This window comes from Magnolia sinica, chromosome 1 (assembly GCF_029962835.1).
Source record: "Magnolia sinica isolate HGM2019 chromosome 1, MsV1, whole genome shotgun sequence".
NCBI classification, from domain to species: Eukaryota; Viridiplantae; Streptophyta; class Magnoliopsida; order Magnoliales; family Magnoliaceae; genus Magnolia; species Magnolia sinica.
This window is the reverse complement of record NC_080573.1, coordinates 25,050,698-25,066,704: the sequence shown is the minus strand read 5'-3', so window position 1 is coordinate 25,066,704 and position 16,007 is coordinate 25,050,698. Positions and strand designations below refer to the sequence as shown.

The 16,007-nt window shown below is 38.4% G+C and overlaps 1 non-coding gene across 1 annotated transcript; it reads right to left on the bottom strand.

Annotated features, from left to right (window-relative positions):
• Positions 1-9,404: 9,404 nt before the first annotated feature.
• Positions 9,405-9,511, bottom strand: LOC131222960 (small nucleolar RNA R71). Its single transcript, XR_009160247.1, has one exon. It is a non-coding gene; the product is annotated as a small nucleolar RNA R71 (small nucleolar RNA).
• Between the last annotated feature and the right edge of the window lie 6,496 nt (positions 9,512-16,007).

Below are 16,007 nucleotides of genomic sequence, written 5' to 3'. Positions count from 1 at the left end.
TGATCGCTACAGACCCAAAAAAAATAAAAATCACACATCCAAACATTTTCTAGCCTCCATGAGAGCTTTGTGTGTAGCCCGCTTCCTACCCTCTCCTATCCCATCTCAACCATCAAATCTCCATCTCTTCCATTAGGATCGAAGCTAAGGTGCAAAGGAAGCCAAGGGAGCAAGAAGAAGTGGACGGTGGGTGATCTTGGTCCCACATCTTTATTCTTTTTTGTATTGTCTTTTTGTGATCTAAGGGCCCATATATGGTGGGACCCACTTTGATGTATGCTTGTATCCAAGAGGGGCCCATAGTGGCGAGGCCCCTCCGTTATCTCCGATCTCTCTCTCTCTCTCTCTCTCTCTCTCTCTCTCTCTTTCTATGATCATGGCCCACATATGATGTGTGTATTTTACCCATGCCATCCAAATAAGTGGGCCGCCTTGATCCCTTTTTGGGGCCTGCATGACCGGATGGTCACACAGGCCCGGATGAAAGGGAAAGATAAATATTAGACTGATCCTAAACAGGTGGGCCATGTGGGTCCCACCTTGATGAGGTGCATACCCACACTGTCCGTCCAGCAGACGCACTGGTGGAGGGTGCATTGGCAGTGAGGTATAGCTAATAGTGAAGTGTTAACTGACAGTGGAGGTGTACTGACGATGGGTGTGTGCTGACAGTGAAGTGTGGACTGATAGTGGGGTCCATAGGACTCACCCATGCCATCCATCCGTTTTGATGGGCCACACTACAGTGTATGTGTTTTATCCAAACTGTCCACCGTCTTTGGACGGTGGGACCCACCCCACATGTGGGGCAACACCCTGATGTATGTAACTGTCCAGGCCCTAGGCGGCCTGGACGTTAGATATTATATATATATATATTATATTATATTATATAATATATATTATATATTATATATTATATATACATGATGGTGGGCCCTACGTGAGACCCACCTCGGCCCCTTTGTGCAACAAGATGCGTGTACAGCAGCTACTAGCTACTCCTTTGGATGGCAACGAGCCCGCAAGTCCCACGTGATGTACGTGTACCTCCAACCGTCCATATGGTGGGACCCATCTACCTTTTGCCGATGGCAAGGTCTGTGGGTACCCACCATGAAGTATGTTTTGTATCCAACCACCCATCCGTTGATCTTTGGGGCCGCCTGCACCAGCAAAATTGGCTGGGTACCGCACACTAGTAGGTGGTTTGGACCCCACTGTACTGTATGTTTTGTGTCCCACCGTCCAGATGGCTGGACGATGGGCCCTTCATAATATATATATGCCATCCAAACAGCTTTGGTGAGCGTGGACCCCACCTGTTGTGTACGGTTTATCCAACCGTCCATCCATTTGGCAAGCTGGCTCTAAGGCTTGAGACCAAATGAGACAGATCTAATATCAAGAGGACCACATTGCAGAAAACAGTGTTAAGTGAACATCCACCATTGAAACCCTTCTTAGGGTCACAACAGTTCTGGAACAATTTGAAATTTGTTTTTCATCTTAGTTCAGGTCTGTGTGACCTTACGAACAGATTATATGGGAAATAAATGTTATGGTGGGCCTTGAGAATTCTAATGGTGGGAATCATTATTACCACTGTTATTTGGAGTGCAGCCCATGTGATTTATATTTATATATATATATATATATATATATATACTCTAAAATGATCCCTAGGAATAGATGAATACTGTATATGGCGCGACCCACTTGATAAAGGTTAAGTCCATTGGTGCAGCCTGATTTGATACGCATGAGGTCCATTAGTGCAGCCTGATTTGATATACATGAGGCCCATCGATTCGGCCCATTTGGTCAGCCAATTCGATCGGCCCAACGCGATGTATGTGAGGCCCATGAGTGAGGCCCAATGTAATGTATGTATGTAACCGTTACATTATTTATGAATTCCTTATGTGGGCTACTCCTAGGGAGCAATGTTGGTTAGATGTCTACATTCATGGGCAATGATGGTTAGATGTCCACATTGTGACCTTCCCTTAGGCCTTGTTAGACCCATTCTCATCATTCTCTTAGTGGGTTAACCCAAATAAGTGGGCCCCATTCCCCATAGACAAATAACTCCGTGCCATCGGATTTGATATAACCACAGCCGAGTGTAGATCGTCATACTACAGATGATCGGCCATTCATCTATGGACCCCGCCTTGTTTATATGCTGATTGTCGGTGCTAATTATCGTGGCCGATGCCAATTATCGACCCTGCTTATCGGTGCCGATTATCGATGCTGATTATCGGTGCTGATTATCAAGACCGATGCCGGTTATTGATACCGATTATGAGTATGTGACAACATAATATCATAATACATGCCCATGCGCATTATCTGCATACTTGTGATGAGATAAGTGATTAATCATAGCACATGCCATTAGGCAGATTGTTATGGTACTCCCTGGTAAAGGGAGATGCCCATATGAGCGCATGGTACACGCATGATTGTTGTATGACTGGATTGCATTTATGCATCCCGCATTGTGTGACATGTATATCGTATGCCCTAACGACATCAGGGCCATAGCCTCCATAGGCATATCGTGGTGGGCATAATTGGATACCGAAAATCTTATTCTACATGGGATGATATAGATATCCCTGGGTAAAAGTCCCTAAACTCTTATGGTGCCAGGAGGTTACTCCAACGTCTAGACCGAGTGGGTGCATGAGCGCCGAGTGCCGATTACCAAAAGGCCGTGCTTTCCACTATGTCGTGGTCGGTTAGAAGGGGGTGCGGCCTTACCCATCAGAGAGGAGGGGGCAAAGCTAGGCTGAGTTTGACCAGCTTGAGGAATGAGTCCGCTATCGATTAGTTGGGCCCAATATTGGCAGACGAATAGTGAGGTCTCTTCCACTCACCTTGTTGCACGCGATGGGGTGGCAGTCTGGCTTGGAGTGTACTAGACTCCGGTAATATTCAAGAGTTGAGCTATATTGATATGTGGACTTAGATGAGGATTCGTATGCTTGAGTTGCATCTTGCATCGCATGGCCTTGGTATGACCGACATATTTATGCCTTGCATCGCATAGCCTTGGTATGACTAATAGTATTAATAGATTTATCAGCATATTCCGCATTACTCTAATACTGTATAATTATTTTACTACCTTCCGCACACACTTTCACCACCCTCTAAGCTTTCCATAAGCTTATGCACGACCGTTGTGTGCAGGTGACGTTGGACCGCAAAAGCGCTAAGGCAGGAGCGCTTAGCAGATCATCTTCGAGCTTTTTATTCATCATCATTGTATTTCTTTTTATGCGCTTTGTATTTGTAAAGTTTTGATCATAGTAGAAATGTGATGGAGTTTTTGGTTGTTGTTTGTGGGTTATGACTTTGGTTATGCTTATTACGAATCAAACTGATGTTGAAAATCCTCCTCGTAGCATCCCAGGATCGGAACGTGGCGGATGGGCATCGGCAGCTGAGAATGGGGTTCTACGGAGGCTGTCAGTGCCGAATTCGACGATCGGCAATTTTGTAAGCCTAGTTTCCAAGTTTTGGGCGTGACAGGTAGAGAGCATTCACAGTTAATATAAGAGTCATCCCTCGAACTTAAGTGTGAAATGGTCGTGGTGTCATTGCGGTTTGAAATCTCAGTCTCATAGCCTTCTTAGTTGCCCATTGGTCACTATAGGGAGGCTCGTCACCCCGGCGTAGGCCAATAGTTCGGACACGGTGTTTCATACCATCATGCCCGACTCATGAGTCTTGTGGATTGTACTACAAACGATTTGAAATAGACTCATTCAATGGTAATGTAGGTATTCTATATTCTATTTAGCATTATTGAGAACCAAAGTTTCCAAGCAATTAGTCGACTTTCAGACCGGTTCAGTCGACCTAGGGCATTTCGGCTTAACCGACATTGGTACAGGTGTCCCGCATAGTCCAGCTACTATCGGTCATTCGAGTTCAACCCGGGTCGATCGAACAAGCCAATAACGAATGGTTTAAACTAGGCCACTCCTTAGTTCAAGCAATTAGCCGACATTCCCGAGGTGGGAAGTAAACATGTATTCCTACGATTTAGCAATTACAATATTGTTCTAGCATAGTATTGTCGTCACATCCACATAGGCATTTTATCAGACGCATGAGTACTAGTAGGTCTACACATTCATGTAAATATCACAGTTAACACGTGAGTAGCATTTGACATCACAATTTTACCCAAGCATTTCATTGAGCGTATAATTAGTAACAAAAGTTAAATCAAGAAAATCAGGCATTTCATCGAACATGTGAACTTCGATAAGCAATTTTAACTTGCAATCAATCTCAAGATGGAAACATATAATAAATTAACGAAAATAGCTCGCCACACACGATCATTAACTGGACCCTTAGGGGTCGATAAAAAGCAACCTAAGGTTAATGGTCCGCACCTTTGCAGCGAGCCTCCCAATTTCGTATTTTCAGGGATAGGGTTTGGCGGAAAGAGTCGGAACCTATCCAACACACGGTGCTTATAAGGGATTTGGGAAAGGAAATCCCGATTGCTTTATGGTTTGGGACAAGGGTCGAATGTCACCTTTTGGTATTCAAGAAAATCCAAAAGAGATCCCGGTTGCGGGATAGATTCCACCCGAAGGAGAGGAGAGTAACTCCTCTTGATCGGCTCTTCCCTTGCGATCCCCTTCTCCTCTTGCTTCTTGCTTTTCTCCTCCGCAATTTCCTAGGTCAAATAGCCAAATTCGTGTAAGGGGAGAGTGGTGTGAGAAATAGGATATAAACTAGTTTCAAAACATCTTCCCTGCACCATTTTAAAATAAAAGAAACTACCCGGTGACACTTGTCACTGAGAAAAACAATGGAAAAACCGACATGATGAGGGACAAAGATGGACGCATAAAAGCTAAGTACACGTTTCATTTCATATAAGAATACAAGGTATATATGTTATCCCACGTGACATCACAAATGTACCAACATGGAAGAAGTGTGAGATCCAAGCTGACAATCAGGCAGGTGACATTGAGTAGATAGATGCCTTTGCCCAAAAATCAAGATGGTCAACTAATCAAGTGCACCGAGGTTTATGAAACAAAAATACGGTTGAAAAACATTCCCAAGCTTCTCTAAGCTTTCATTTTGTTTATAATGCTATGCCGACATGATTAGTGGACCAGCCTGATTTTATGGCCAGGGCATCTATAATGGGACCCTCCAGATGGACGGGTCATCTCTCAAAGTTGCAGCCCGCACTGCATGAGTAGATGAGCAGTGCCATATACCTACTTGCGGGATCAGAAAATCCCTAAAAACAAAATGATGGTGGACAGACCTTATACCAGGATGCTGCTGACTTGGATTCCATTGTTTGGATAGGAAGCACATGTACTAGAGATTCGAAGGCATCTAATGCATCCAACGTAAGCTCCCACCCAGATAGAGCAACAACAACAGCACCAAAATCAGAGCTAGAACCACTACTACTGCAACCTGCAGCAACAACATTCCCATTCACCCATGGACAAAAATGGTTGTGGTGCTTAATTGGATCGAATTCCATGGCTTCTACTTCATAGTTGCTTTCTCCATTTATAGGCCATTTTGCAGTTTAAAAAATGAAAGAAAGAAAGCAGACAATTGATAAGAAGCAGAACATGAAGGGGGAGAAAAATAAAGAGATGGAAATGGACATAGAAAAAGCTGAATAAGTACAGTGCAGGAAGCTGATCCAAAAACAAGGATTTTACTGAGGAATCTAATTAAAAATAAGAATAAAATAAAATATAAGGACTAAGAATGATATCATTTAACAATGAAAGCACATCTTAATCTTACAATATAAGAAGTTGAAGAAACATGCTAAGTGTCATGCAGTGTGATGTAGGAATGCTGGATCAACAATCAAGGTAAATCTGATTGAACTGTGGATTCAATCGCATTAGGTTATATTATCCACCGATTAGACTACATGGCACATATATCCAATTGAATTGACCCAGATTACCCATCAATTGGACTGTGGGGCCAACAACCCAATCGATAGCCCTTTTTAGGTTTATATACAATCATGTATGGGAGGGTTTTCTACAGCCTCACAGGCTTCCAAGCCCGTAAAGTTATTTATAGCCAATGTAGTTGAGGGTATTCGTAGCCTTTAATCTAATTTCCCTGTTTTATTTTCTTTCATCTATTGACAATTTGTAGGTATTTTGAGACAATTAAGTAAGCAAATTGTGAGGGCGGATATGATTATTGACAATTTCCCGTTTAGCTTGAGACATTAGGTAGGATAATTGTGAGGGCATATATGATTGAAGTATTAGCTAATTCTATTTTAAGGAGTCACACACACACACACATATGGAAAATGGTACTATGAGGTCAACCTCATGGGAAGCTTCCCATGAGGTCGAGCTGTGGGCCCCACCATGACTTGTGATGGACATGCACATGGTGCATTTGGCAGGTCCCCTCTAGGTTATGGGATGTGAAAAAATCAGCCATATATGAAATTGAGGTGGGCCATACCATATGAAACCATGGAAAATCATGCTTAAAACATCTAAATGTACTTGGTGGGCCCACCTAAGATTTGGATTGGCCTAAAATTTGGTGTGACCCCTCATCTAAGTGGGACACATGCAATGGATGGGTTGGGTGTCTAAATCACATCTAACTGGGCCATATATACAATTAGGAAGGCTTCAATGGGCAAGCATCCACTCTCGACTATTGTTTGTGGTGTAGCCCACCTATGTCATGGATTGGCCGGATTTTTAGGCCCATGGATCACCATGGAAGGTGCATCTGATTAATGGGATGGATGTCATTCACACATCACGGTGGAATCCATAGAGCTCGATCTCATGGGAAGCTCCGATGAGGTGTACCTCACAGGGAGTAAAACTATAAAATTAAATAAAAGTTTTCTTTCTAGAAATCTTCTCTAAAAGCGTGAGTCTCCTAGAAACTAAGGGTAAGACTCTATTGAGACTCAAATATTGCATAATTTTCCCCATTTATATCTTAGTTTTATGAACATAAATCATCTTAATATTTTATTTTACTCATGTATGTGTTGCAAGGGGAATTTAAAAGCTTGGATTGAAAAAAGGTGCTAAAAAGTAAGAATTTGATGCTCAAAAATCACCAAGGCAAGGGATGGATCTTAGGAGACCAAGATTGAAGAATTCAGATGTTAAAGATCTAAGAAAACCAAGTGAGGAATGAAGAGAATTGAAGATTTGAAGTGAAAAATCTTGAAATCGTCCTAAAAAAGTGTATTACGAAGCTGTGAAGTTTATTTTGAAAAACTATGCAGCAGGAAATCTGTTTTAAGCAAACTATGCAGCGAAAAGTCTATTTTGAAAAAATACGTATATTTTAGACGGTTTCTAGGGTTTTTCAACTTTATACGAAAATTGGAGTTCCCTACTTATAAATAGGGCTTCCTAGGGCATTCCTAAACATTCTTCAAGACATTCCAAAGCAAAATTTAGGATTTTTAAAGAGTTTTTAGTTTTATTAAAGCTTTGTAAGTTATTTTTTTTAGATATTTTCTATTTACATTTTTTTCTTTATTTCTTGTTGCTTTTTATTTCTGCAATTTAATTATGTTTTTCTAAGTTCCCTCTAGCTTAAGCTAGAAGGGAAGCACATGGGTTTAATATCTCTTTAAGATTATGATGATTGATTGTTTTAATGATGAGAAGAATGGTGTATGCATGTTATCTATTATTTAGGTTTTGTTTTTTTATCCTTTTGTGAGATCCATATGTTTCCATCATATGAGATCCACATTGATGGATAGGCTTACCCTAGATCAATCAGATTTCCTAGATAGGAGATGTTCTGGACCTGTTATATTTCTTTGATATTCATTATCCTATAGATATTGAATATTTAAAATCACTGGCGCTTGAGAATATATGTCAATGATGCAAATCCATCATTTTCTAATCTTTTATATCATTTATTAAAATATTTAAACTGTTTTATTTTTCGATTAGGCTGACTATAGTACTCAGATCCTAGTTGTGTTATCCAAGTCATCATGATTTTGGAACATTAACCTATGTGTGGAACTTTGAAGCTTAGGTGTTATTTTATTCAGTTGAATTACATCCATTCAAAAATCCCAAAATCAAATTATCAGATTAATTTTTATTACTTAGTTTGTTTTGCATTTGATTTTTTTCTTCTCACAATTCATCTCCCTGTGGGATCGACCCTGTATTCACGGGATACTACTTACGAACCTCTGTACTTGAAGGTAAGCAATCAAATTTTTTGGCACCGTTGCCGGAGAAAGACTGAAATAGATCAGATCTGTGCAAGATAGTTAAGATAAGTTTTCTTCTAAGGTAAGTTCTCTTCTAAATCCTCCAATTTTTCTGTAGATTTTTTTCTTTTTCTTTGAAAATAAATTCAGTTGGGTCTTTCAAGTACTAACTATGACATAAGGTTGCCCTGCATGGGATTTTATCACCCAAGTGTTATGGTTGTCCTACAGTTGCTGTTTGATCACAAAGATCATCCGCTGAATCTATTTTCCAAATTAGCATAGTTTAATTTCTACATTAGTTTTACTTTGTTAATTAATTTATTTATTTATTTTATTATTATTATTATTATTATTATTATTATTTGTAGATTGAACCCTCATGGTCGGCCCTGCCGCCTGGGTTGTTGATTTATTTTGCTTTGTGGATTGAACCCTCATGGTCGGCCTTGCCGCCTGGGTTGTTGGTTAAGTTTTTATTTTTATTTTAAGTATCATACTTGCTATTTGAATTGGTAGTATTTGTTGTGTGGTGTGGATGGTTTATGTCCTGTTGAAGTAGGGATCAAAACAATCGACTCTCCTCTGAAGGGGGACTAGTTCCAGGCCTTGATCATTCACTTATAAGCGGCACTCAACATCACTTGGATTCCATGGCAGACCCAGTTGATAATCCAAATCCAAATCTGCTAGATCCAACTATAAATCAAAATAGAGAAATCAACATAATCCTCCTCTTGAGGATGAAAATAAAGTTCATATGAATGTATTAAACTAACCACGGACTTTACATGAACATTTACACCCTGAGAGATCAACTTTACTATCTTGCATAGCTTTCCCTACTCACACAGGGAACATTGATTTTAAATCAGGTGTGATTCAATTAATTCATAAATTTCATAGCTTGGATTCTGAAAGCCCCTACTTGCACCTCAAGGACTTTGAGGAAGTAATTGTAACATTACTAGTAAATAATGACAATAGGGATGTACTTAAGCTTAGGTTATTCTCATCTTCTTTAAAGGATCGGGCCAAAACATGGCTCAGCTCTTTAAGACCTAATACCATCACTTCATGGTAAGCCTTAAATAGAGAGTTTTTGAAAAAGTTTTTTCCCGAGTACAAAACAAATGCACTAAAACAAGAAATCACGTCATTCTCCCAAAAGGGGAATGAACTATTTTTTCAAGCTTGGGAGCGCTTCAAAGATATTCTAATTACTTGTCCACACAATGGTTATGAACCATGACACATGATTGATGCTTTCCGAAAGGAGCTCACCATGGATACCCATCAGTTCATAGAGATGATGTATGGTGAAACCTTTCTTGACAAAGATCATAATGAGGCTTGGAATTTTCTAGATATGTTAGCAGAGAATACGCAAACATGGGATGTCTCTACTAAATCAGACCAAACTAGACCCATTCCTAGAGAGAAAGTGGGAATATATGTCCTAAGAGAGGAAGACAACCTTAATGCAAAATTCACTACATTGGCTAGAAAGGTCGAAGCCTTAGAAATTAGGAAGGTTGATATGGTTAAAGCAAACACTTCCTTAGATAATTTTTGTAGCATTTGTAGTGGTATAGACCATGACACAAAGGATTGTCCAATAATCTCAGTTGTACAAAATATCACGTATGAGCATGATTAAGCAAATGTTATAAATAACTACCAAAGGTCAGTTATGCAACCAATGAGAAACATGTATAATCCAAATTGGCGAACCATCCTAATCTTAGTTGGAGAAATGAACCACAAATTAATGCGCCCAATGCACCTCAAATGCCTCCACAAAACTTCTTTAGGGCACCTAACAATGCACCATATGTACCCTCGCCAAAGCGATCATCTATGGAGGATGCATTGACCGCATTCATGAACTCTCAAGCTCAAATGAATCAGTCTCTAATCCAATCAAATCAGGAATTAAAGATAGTTGTGGTTAGGATTGAGACTCAACTAAATGCTAGGGAAAAAGGCACTCTTTCTTCTCAACCTGTGCCAAACCCTAGAAATACACATTTCATTGGAGACTCAAATCTAAGTGAGCTACATCATGAACAAGCTAAGGCCATCATTACCTTGAGAAGTGGAAAAAATGCCGATAACAAGATAATGCAACGGGTAGAAATACCGGAGGATGAGCCACTGTCTCAAGAAAATGATGAACCGACTATGGTTCAAGAGCCATAACAGCAAAAGGATAAAGAGACTAAGTCATATGAGCCTCCAGTTCCATTTCTATCTAGACTTCGAAATTCGACTTTCCCCATGAAATATCAAGAGGTGTTGGATGTGCTCCAAAAGGTTACTGTTAATATTCCTCTGCTTGATGCCATTAAACAAATTTCATCATATGCTAAATATCTCAAGGACTTGTGCACTGTAAAGAGGAAATTAAATGTACACAAAAAATCCTTCCTTACTGAGAAAGTGAGCGCTATCATTCAACAAAGGGTTGTACCCAAATACAAAGCCCCGAGAAGTCCCACTATTCCTTGTATTATTTAGAATTTCTAAATTGAGCATGCTTTACTAGATTTGGGTGCAAGTGTCAACTTAGTACCTTATTCAGTTTACAAACAAATGGGGTTAGGCGAGCTTAAACCAACCACAATTACACTCAAACTTGCTGACCACTATATTAAGGTACCAAGGAAAATTTTAAAGGACGTGCGAGTCAAAGTGGAGAAATTCTACTTCCCCGTAGTTTTATTGTACTAAACACTGAACCATGTGAAATGCTAGCGCTCAAGTTCCCATCATTTTAGGCTGCCCATTCCTGTCAACTTCAAATGCAATCATAAATTGCAGGAATGGAATGATGAACTTATCTCTTGGTAACATGACTCTAGAGCTAAATATTTTCAATCTATGTAAGTAGCCCATTGATAATAATGAAATCCATGAGCTGAATTTCATGGACTGCTTGATAGAAGAAGAGGAATTGGAACCTAGTCTGACTGAGGAATTAATTCAAGTCATTGGAGACTTGAAAATTTCTGATTTTGAAAAAGTGCTTGCCGAAATTTGTGATGATAATGAGAGCACTACCACCCAAGACATTGATATGTATTAATGGAGACCGCGCACTCAAATCCTATCTATTGAGGACCCATAACCTCTGCCATCACCAACCAATATTCCAAAGCTTGATTTAAAACCACTACCAAATGAGGTTAAATATATATACTTAGGTGAAAATAAAACTTATCCTGTGGTAATCTCTTCAATTTTAGACAAGGATCAAGAGATTAAATTGTTGAATATTCTAAGGGACCACAAAGGAGCATTGGGCTGGACCATTTCTGACATCAAGGGTATAAGCCCTTCCATATGTACTCATCGGATCCACCTCGATGAGGGCGCCAAACCAATTAGACAACCTCAAAGGCGTCTCAATCTAAACATGATGGAAGTTGTAAAAAATGAGGTAATTAAATTATTGGATGTGAGAATCATTTACCCAATATCTGATAGTGTTTGGGTGAGTCCAATTCAAGTAGTCCAAAAGAAATCTGGAATAACTATTGTGCAGAATTCTAATAATGAACTCATATGAACACGTGTCACCACTAGTTGGCATCTTTGCATTGACTATAGAAAATTGAACCAGGTCACAAAGAAGGACCATTTCCCTCTACCATTCATTGATCAAGTTTTAGAGAGGGTAGCAGGTCACTCATTCTATAGTTTTCTTGGTGGATATTCCGGATATAACCAAATAGAGATAGCCTTGGAAGACCAAGAGAAAACCACGTTCACTTGTCTATTTGGCACGTTTGCTTTCAAATAGATGCCATTTGGATTGTGTAATGCCCTAACAACTTTCCAACGGTGTATGTTAAGTATTTTTTGAAATATGGTTGGGAAGTTTCTTGAGGTTTTCATGGACAATTTTTCTGTATTTAGGAGTAGTTTTGAGGAATGCCTCAACAATTTATCTCTTGTCTTGTTTAGGTGTGAAGAGAAATACCTTATCTTAAATTGGGAGAAATGTCATTTCATGGTTCAAAAGGGAATTGTTTTGGGCTATGTTATCTCCAAAAATGGAATCGAGGTAGATCACTTAAAACTCAACATTATAACTAATCTACCTATCCCCCAAACTGTTAGAGATATTAGATCACTTATAGGGCATGCTGGTTTTTATAGAAGATTCGTCAAGGACTTTAATACCATTACTAGACCCTTGACTAATCTTCTTCAAAACGATGTTCCATTTAAGTGGACAGATGAGTGTGCAAGTGTTTTTAATAAAATTAAATCATCCCTTACCACTGCACCTATCACGCATCTACCAGATTGGATACTTCCTTTTGAACTAATGTGTGATGCAAGTGATTATGCCATAGGAGCTGTTTTGGGCCAAAGGAAAGATAAACGGCCCTACGTTATTCATTATGCGAGTAGAACTCTAAACTCAGCCCAAGTGAACTACTCAACAACTGAAAAAGAGTTACTTGCAGTAGTTTTTGCTTTGGATAAGTTTAGGTCCTACTTATTGGGATCCAAAGTGGTCATTTTCACGGACCACTCAGCTTTAAAATATTTGCTATCTAAGAAGGATGCAAAGCTGAGACTGTTGAGATAAAAGATAAGAAAGGAGTAGAAAGGAGTAGAAAACGTAGTGGCCGGTCACCTTTCTAGATTGGTGTTAGAGGATTCCACTGAGGAGATGCATATCCAGAATACTTTCCCTGATGAACAATTATTTGCGATCTCCAAATTGCCTTGGTATGCGGATATAGTGAACTATCTTGTAACAGGAAAAATGTCATATCATTAGAAGTCACAAGATAGGAAGCGTTTTGAAACCGAGGTTAGGAACTTCTTCTGGGATGACCCGTATTTATATAAATATGGGACTGATTAGATTTTTAGACATTGTGTCCCAGAGGATGAAGTTCAGAGTGTTATTTCCTTTTGTTACATGAAAGCATATGGTGGCCATTTTTCTACTAAGAAAATCACTACAAAAATCCTGCAGTGTGGTTTTTACTGGCCCACCATGTTTAAAGACACCCATGCTTTCTGTGTTGCTTGTGATAGATGTCAAAGGTTGAAAAAAGTGTCCCGGCGCAACATGATGCCTTTATCCCCAATTTTACCATTGAAGATTTTTTATTGTTGGGGTATTGATTTTATAGGCCCATTTCTATCTTCTTTTGGATTTCTTTATATATTGGTTGGTGTAGACTATGTTTCAAAGTGGATTGAGGCAGTTCCAAGTAGGACCAATGACAACAAAGTGGTCATACGATTCCTCAAGAAAAATATTTTTGCTAGATTTGGAACTCCAAAGGCTATCATTAGTGATGGCGGGTCTCACTTTTGCAATAGGACATTTGAGGCTTTGATGAAGAAATATAGCATCAAGCATAAATTGAGCACCCCATACCACCCACAAACGAGTGGGCAAGCTGAGATTTCTAATCGGAAAATCAAACACATTTTAGAGAAAACTATAAGGCCAGATAGGAAGGATTGGTCCCTCAGACTATCCGACGCTTTATGGGCTTATAGGACTGCTTATAAGACCCCGATTGGAATGTTTCCATACAAATTGGTATATGGGAAGGCTTGCCACTTACCTGTGGAATTGGAACATAGAGCCTACTGGGCAATAAAAAAATTAAACTTTGATATGGACCAAGCAAGTAGACAAAGGAAATTAAAGTTGAATGAATTAGAGGAGCTGAGGAGAGATTCTTATGAAAATTCTAAAATCTACAAAGAGAGGACCAAAGCTTTTCATGACAAAAATATCTTGAGGAAGAATTTTAAACCTCAGCAAAAAATCCTATTATATAATTCTTGTCTCCAGCTCTTTCTGGGAAAGTTAAGATTAAGATAGACAGGCCCCTTCATTGTGAATAATGTTTATACTCATGGGGCTTTTGAAATTGAGAATCCACGTAATGAAAATATGTATAAGGTTAATGGTTAAAGATTGGAGCCTTATGTGGAAAACTTTCATTTGGGAGAGGAGTCCTTCCCTCTTTATGAGCCAGAATATTCAGAATGATGCTCCTAGTCTGACGGAGCATTTGTGTAGGATTTGTATCATATTCAATTTTTTTAGTGTCACATAGCAGATACTATCCACCCTTTCTTTTATTTTTATTGTTCTGTGCATTACATTATCATTACATTGGGGACAATGTACATTTTAGGTTGGGGGGTGTGGATAGTCATCCATGCGAAGGTATTTTTTTAAGGTTTCAGTTTATTTTATTATTATTTTTATTATTTTTATGTTTCAGTTAGGTTTAAGTTCACTTTTTAAGGTTTATGGAGAAATTTTTTCAACATTTTCAAAATAATATATACAAGAATGTGAACATGATATTATGCGAATTCCAAAGGCAAAGTTAATACTTAGTCTAAGTCAGTAGTAGTCAGAATTCTGATAACTGAAAATTATAAACTTGAGTTCAATTATCTAATCACTAGTTTAAAGTGAGTTGTAATTTGATGTACTAAATTCACAATACACCCTAACTAACTAAGTGTAGAATATGATATGTGAACTAGAATAACAAATTTTGATTCAAACAAGGTTGAATGAACTAGTAGCATTGATATATACTTAAAAGAGAGAATATTGAAAAAAATGATGAAAAAAGAAAATTTTATTATAGAACATGAATGCAATGACCATAACAATCATGTTAGTAATCTGGAGTAAGGATACCTAAGTATCTATTACTGTTACCATTACAAGTACAATACCTTAGGTTATGAAGCAAACCCAGTGGGAATCTTCATCTAAGGGTGATCTATAATAAAGAGGATATGATGATAAAAGAAAAAATGACATGAAGAAAATAAGATAACTAGAGATTTCATATTATTGAAATGATTGAAAGGAGTTAGGATAGAGAACATGCATATTTCTCCAAGTTAGATTAGTGTCATGGAGCACCTAAGGATATTGGATCATAACTATTTTAAATTTTAATTAGGTCTCTGAACTCAAGGATGTAATGAATTAAAAAATTAAGATTCTAACTAACTTCAGACTTAGGGTAAGTATTGTTTTGCTTTGGAATTCATATGATGAATGAAGGCATAATTATATAAATTTCTGAGTGTTGAACTATTTTTCATGTTTTCAATGTTTGTGGGTAACATTTCTGGAAACCCTCACGAAACTATAACTCGTCCACTAGGGGAAACCTAGGGGTTTAAAGGCTTGTTACATATGCTAAATGCAATCAAGATTACCTGCGAAAGTGGTATAGTTAGAATTTTTTTCATTTTAAATTTATTTTTAAAATTAATTTTTATTTTTATTTTTATTTTTCTTCGCTTATTTTGCTAGGGATTAGCAAAATGCTAGTTGGGGGGTGTGTTGAGACTCAAATATTATATAATTTTTTCCATTTATATCTTGGTTTTATGAACATAAATCATCTTAATATTTTATTTTGACTCATGTATGTGTTGTAAGGTGAATTTAAGAGCTTGGATTGAAAAATGGTGCTAAAAAGTAAGAATTTAATGCTCAAAAATCACCAAGGCAAGGGATGGATCTTAGGAGACCAAGATTGAAGAATTCACATATTAAAAATCCAAAAAAACCAAGTGAGGAATGAAGAGAATCGAAGATTTGAAGTGAAGAATCCTGAAATCGTCCTGAAAAAGTGTATTCTAAAGCTGTGAAGTTTATTTTGAAAAACTACACAGCAGGAGTCTGTTTTAAATGAACTATGCAGCGAGAAGT